Source organism: Amphiura filiformis, chromosome 19 (assembly GCF_039555335.1).
Source record: "Amphiura filiformis chromosome 19, Afil_fr2py, whole genome shotgun sequence".
Lineage (NCBI taxonomy): Eukaryota > Metazoa > Echinodermata > Ophiuroidea > Amphilepidida > Amphiuridae > Amphiura > Amphiura filiformis.
In genome coordinates, this window is record NC_092646.1 from 46,300,225 (window position 1) to 46,306,789 (window position 6,565).

Below are 6,565 nucleotides of genomic sequence, written 5' to 3' on the forward strand. Positions count from 1 at the left end.
TAGTCTCATAAGTGCTTATTTCGAACACTGTCTGCTACATCTATACAAGATGCTACAAACCACAGCAATGGATCTATAAACTCTGAACCAGTCATTGGATCTCCACTCAAACAATCTTCTCCTATAAAAAGACCAGGTAGGAAAAGTAATGTTTCTAGACCTCTAAAAGTTCTGTCAGTAAACCGGCAAAGCATGAATGCCAAAAAAGAAGCATTTTGGGAGGCTGTTGAAAGTTGCCAACCAGACATTATAATTGCCAATGAAACTTGGCTCAAACCATCCTTTCTGAGTAGCGAAATGATGCCTCCTGGCTTCAACCCCCCAATCAAAAAAGATCGCCATGATCAGGCCTGATGGATGGGGAGGTGTCTTACTTGCCACTAAATCTGATCCTGTCGATGGTGAAATCCTGCTTGAAGGTGATAGTGAACTAGTTGTCACCAAAGTTGAGATGGTAAATCAACAGCCCCTCTGCCCCCTCATCATCATATCAGTTTACAGGCCACCAAAGAATGATCTTGCTTATGCTCAGAATTTGTGCCATGCCATTCGTCAAATTGTCTCCAGCAACTGTTTGGATTAGTGGCGATTTTAACCTCCCTGACATTAACTGGGAAAACGATACGATCGTCAGCCATAGGAAAAAGAAAGCTTACAAAAAGGCCAGTATGTCTAAAAAGCAGAGTGATTGGACTCATTACAAAGAACTGAAGAAAACAATGCAAAGAGACTGTAGATCAGCATACAATAATTACATTGGTGATATGTTATGTGATGATGTGGATAGTAATTCAAAAAGATTTTGGTCCTTCATCAAAAGCAAGCGCTGTGATAGCTCTGGTGTAGCTCCCCTTATGAAGGATGGTACTCTTCAAAGTGATGGCACTGTTAAAGCAAACCTGCTAAACAACCAGTTTGTCTCAGTGTTCACTGATGAGGATACGCCTTCCTTACCTGACCTCGGCAGAAGTCCTCACCCTCCTGTTCCATCCTTTGAAATCAAATGTGAAGGTGTGCAGAAGCTCCTGTCGCAGATTAAACCACACACAGCGTGCGGCCCAGATAACCTGCCAGCGTATCTGCTGAAAGAGTGTGCAGAGGAGTTAGCTCCTGTTTTCACCCTGCTCTTCAAAGCCACACTTCACCAGGGAAGGATCCCGAGTGAGTGGAAGTCAGCCAATGTAACAACCATCTTTAAAAAGGGTGATAAACATAAGCCCGAGAATTACCGGCCAATATCACTCACATCCATTGTTTGTAAAACCATCGAACACATCATTCACAGCCAAATAATTCATCACCTGGACAACCATGGTCTTCTGGCAGAAACCCAATTTGGATTCAGGAAGAGACGATCTTGTGAATCACAGCTGTTGTTAACCATCAATGACTTGGCTGAAGGACTTTGTGACAAACACCAGATTGATACCATCCTCCTCGATTTTTCGAAGGCTTTCGATCAAGTCCCGCATGAGCGCCTTCTCCAGAAGCTTCACCACTATAATGGAGTCCGTGGTCATCTACACTCTTGGATTTGTGATTTTCTGACAGGACGTACCCAACAAGTCACCATCGAGGGAAGAAGAGCAGCCTGGCAACGCGTCACTTCAGGGGTACCCCAGGGCACTGTCCTGGGCCCCCTGTTGTTCCTAGTGTTTATAAATGACCTACCAGAGCATGTATCATCAAGTGTTCGCGTCTTTGCCCACGACTGCCTCCTGTATAGAACCATCGAGTCACAAGATGATATCTCCATCCTTCAAAATGACCTAAACAACCTTCAAGAGTGGGAGAAGAAATGGCTGATGTCCTTTAACACCGACAAATGTGAGGTCCTGAGAATATCCAACAAAAGAAATAACATCCTAGGAGCCCAGTATACAATTCATGGGTCAGCAATTCGCACTGTAGATGAGGCCAAATACCTTGGCGTTACCATACATCGCAACCCGAGTTGGAAGCCGCACATCAGCAACATCTGGAAGAAAAGTAACAGCACCCTTGGCTTTTTACGTCGTAACCTGAGGAAGTGTCCATCTAACATCAAGGAGCAGGCATATAAGACCTCGTGCACCCTACTTTGGAGTTTGCTTCCTCGGTATGGGACCCTCATACAAAAGATCAGGTGTCTCAGATTGACATGATCCAAAGACGTGCCGCCAGATTTGTGAAGTCTGATTACAACCAAAGACACAGCGTAACATAGTTCCAGTAGTAACTCGGCATACTGAGTTACAGTTCCCTCTATTAACATCTATTCCACAAGTAAGAAACATCACAATATGTGGGCTCTAAGGTCTAAGGATGTAGCTGAGGAACTCTCTCAAGGACAGTTTGGCATGCACTGATGATTTTAATCCCATTGTACAAGAGTTTGGGCGTGCACTGATGATTTTGCTTACTTGCTTATGTCGACTTGTCTAGTCGGACTCCGCTGATGGCTCTCCACACAACTCTGTTCTGCATGCAGTTCCTAATGTCTTGTTTCTCAAGTCCAGTATCCTCGATTAGTTGCTTGATGTAGTCCTTCCGTGGTTGTCCTCTAGATCTTTTACCATGCGTAGGCTGCCACAGCAAAACTCGGGAAGCTGCCTCTGTTTCACTTCTGGCACAGTGTCCAGCAAATCTCAGCCTTTTTGTTTTCAGCCTTTCAGAGATTGGGGAGAGATTGCCGTACAGCTCCTTATTGGTGGTGTGCGACTGCCAGGCAACATTAAGTGCTTTTCTCAGTAGTCTTGTGTAACGACCATCAAGCGCCTTTTAATCCCACTGTACTAGTCTATACTGACAAAGTTGAGACAATTGACCTACATTGATCTCATCTTTTGGGTGGGTTCAAAATTCCTTGAGTTGGCAAAACCTGCAATCTGCATGGGAGTAATTTACTTAGTGCAAAAGTGGTCAAAATATTGCTCTGCAAATTGTCTTAATTTTCATGATTAGGATTTATCATATTGAGCAGCATTCTACTTGTGATGTTTCTACACTGTGTAGAGAGGGTCTACAGCATCTCTGAGGTAAAACTGACAAATACAAGGTATATTTCTTGATGTTTGAAGTTTGGATTTCTTAATTAAACGTACAACGCATCCCTAAATACCGCTGCATGACTTCAGGTCTGTAAATGTCATTATGATAAAGACTGAAGTCTTGCTGGCAGGACTAAGCGTAACACAGATGTTGGCAAGTCTCCAATGGCAGTCCCTGTATGAACGACGGGCACACAGCCACGGCAAAGTCATCATGCTGTATAGAATCATCCACGGCCTAGTTGCCATACCAGCAGCTCCACCATATCTTTCCCATCAACCTAGGGCTGCTAAGAATACGCAATTGCGTTATTTGCGCCGCAATTTGCGTATTTTGGCTCCAATTGCGTTTTTTGACATTTTTGAAAAAATCTAAAAAAAATTTTTTATTTTTGTTGTTGCGATTTTTAATTTTTTTTCGCGGATTTGGAGAGCCCCTGGACCTAACATCAAGTGCTACCATCATTAAAAAATTTTTTTTTTTTAAATTGAAAAAAGATACAAAAAAAATTACAAGTTTGTATCCAAATGGGACCAATTTGTAACTTGTGTTCACTTCAAAATCTATCTAAAGATATAGACTAATTGTGTACAAAACCAATGCATTTTTATATCTTCAATAGACTATGCAGTGAACACAAGTTACAAATCGGTCCTATTTGGATACAAACTTGTAATTTTTTTGTGTCTTTTTTCCAATTTTTTCTAAATCAACCACAAATGATTGCAGTACCTCACTTTTTTTAGATTTTGCATTTTTGGAGGGAAATCACGGATTTTTGCATTTTTGGAAAATCGGGGTGCGTTTTTTGGCCTCCAAAATCGCGTATTCTTAGCAGGCCTACATCAACCGAACCAACCAGAGGTCATCAGCACCAGTTCAAGCAACAGCACTGTAGGATCCAATCCCGGGGATCCAATCTTTCCAGCACAGCTACTTTCCAATTACCGTATTCGTCCGAGTATTTAAATAGTCCCACGAACGAGTATAATCCCACCCCCCATTTTTCGAAAAATTTCAGAAATTGTAAAAAAAAAAAAGAGTGTCCCTGGACCTAGACCTAGATGCTAGGATCATTCATGGTTGACCTAAAAAAAAAAAAAAAAAAAAAAAATTCCAAGATATTTTGTATTTTTAATATGAAAATTGATCATTTGTATTCATGTCATACTCTATTAACCCTTACTGAACTAAATCTCACTGAATCTCACTATGAAAATCGCTGCTCGTGCACGCGACTTGATGACGCAACCAGCCTAAGCCATATATGCCCAGGGAATCGTTGGCCGGGCCAACGTCACCTGTGTGGCCACACGCTGGGGATCTTCTGCGTGGCATGCGAGGGGTCCGAGGTTCAATCCCGGGGTGCAAAGTGACTTCTTTCTTCATCTTCTCTCCTTTTTCGCTTTCTTCTTTCCCTTCCGATAGCAAAAATCCCTTGTGTTCAGTTAGGGTTATGTGGCTTTTTTCCTAGATATAGGCTGGATTAACCCTTACTGAACTAAATCTCACTGAATCTCACTATGAAAATCGCTGCTCGTGCACGCATTGCACGTGACTTGATGACGCAAACCAGCCTAAGCCATATATGCCCAGGGAATCGCTGGCGGGCCAACGTCACCTGTGTGGCTACACGCTGGGGATCTTCTGCGTGGCATGCGAGGGGTCCGAGGTTCAATCCCGGGGTGCAAAGTGACTTCTTTCTTCATCTTCTCTCTTTTTCGCTTCTTCTTTCCCTTCCGATAGCAATAATCCCTTGTGTTCAGTTAGGGTTAATGATTTCAAAATGCATTGAAATTTTTTTTTTTTTTTTTTTTTTTTTAAATTCGAGTATAATCCCACCCCCCAATTGTGAAAAATTTTCACATAAAAAACGGGTGGGACTATACTCGGACCAATACGGTAAGTGTTATCTGCATTTGGAACACGCTACCAGCATCAGTGGTCACAGCCCAGTCCCTGGAGATCTTCAGGACCCGCTTGAAGCCACTAACTCTCCGTTTATAACCAGCTCCACCAGGCTTTTTACTCGCACTCTTCAGCACCAGTTTTGTTTTGGCCCGGGGGGGGGGGTACTCAGTACAAATGGCCATACGGGGACGTGCCGCAAACATGGGTAGCATTTTCAGCCATCAATGACCTCTTTTTCAAAGCCTATTTTGGTATGTGAATTATGGGTCCTTTTTTCAAAATTTTCTCAATTTTTTCGGAAAACAGCCCAATTTTGGGAAAATTTGTAAAAACTAAGACAATTTTGGGTAAATCCAGCCGAAAATTTTGACTTTTGGTATACAATGGGTCCAAATTTCTTGAAAAATTGGTATATTTATGGGTCTACTTCCAAAATCTCAGCGGCACGTCCCTACCAAAACCAAACTTAAGTACCCCCCCGGGTGCTTTGGCACCTTTTGTTTGATATTTGTTCCACTCAAATACAACAATCCTCAAGTTGAGGGAGGTACTTATCGCAGGGCTGTCAACTCTCACGCATTGGCCGTGAGTCTCACGCATTGGGTCACTTTCTCACGGTCTAACGCCAAGGTAGTATAATCTCACGCCTAGGTAGTAAATCTCACGCAAAAAGCTGGAAAATGAATAAAATCTCACGCATCGTCATGAATAATTTGCTGCTCCTACCCCCCCCCCCACTTTTCACATTCTCGAGCGCCGTAGCTCAAATACTCATGGTACAAAATGATCATTGCCGAGTCGGCAAATCCCGGTACGCCTCTGTCTCACGCCAAGCAATTCCAAAAAGTTGACAGCCCTGCTTATCGGCAGATAGATAGATCCCGGAGATAGATACAAATGTAGATAGATCTTTAGCCATCATTATGATAGCAGCTTTTTTAATGGAACTGCATGCTATCAAAATCCCTCTAAAATTCCATGTGCGATTGTCTCATCACCATAAACAATCATATACACTGTATTTGGGTCAAGTGAAGTATAGAAAACATATTTATGTAGGTTTCCTTGACCTACACATTACATGTTCTTTTAAATTTCTATGTAAAATATGTATTGTGTTCTAGGCGAATTTGGTTAAAACAAATGTGTACATGTCCCGGGGTACATGTAAGGTTTGCCTGGCACTGAGACGAATAGGTATATTCTCTCAGGCCTGGCATACCTACCAATGCAATTAGTCAGAATAATCAGACCCAGAACAAAATATTAATTTCTGACATGATCCTGTACAATGCAAACCAATGCAATGTTAAAGTGCATGAAGTGCTTGTGTACAAAATTACAAATGGATAATTCGTGCTATTATTTTACGAAAAGAACAAATAAAATAAGACAAACTATATTAACTACATGTTTTTGAACAACGTGAACGTCAATTATCTTACTTCAGCTTTACAATAACGTCAAAATTGAGATTAGATCTGGTCTCTGCTGCTCAGCTCAGTGTCGACTCCAAATTTTAGCTTGAAGATCGCGATCGTTGAAAACGTAAACAACAGCTGATTTAAAGGGCCCTCACGTGTCTAAAAGCGCGCGGTTTTCTACTTGCAGGATCTCTGCACAG

The 6,565-nt window shown here is 42.1% G+C and overlaps 1 protein-coding gene across 2 annotated transcripts in view; it reads right to left on the bottom strand.

Moving 5' to 3' along the window:
• The window catches only part of LOC140141378 (uncharacterized), a 48,269-nt gene extending 41,723 nt beyond the window's left edge, over positions 1-6,546 (bottom strand). For both annotated transcript variants that reach the window (XM_072163227.1, XM_072163226.1), the window contains exon 1: positions 6,387-6,546. The gene's annotated coding sequence lies outside the window, so the exon portion shown is untranslated. The remainder of the gene's footprint in view (positions 1-6,386) is intronic.
• Positions 6,547-6,565: the final 19 nt, after the last annotated feature.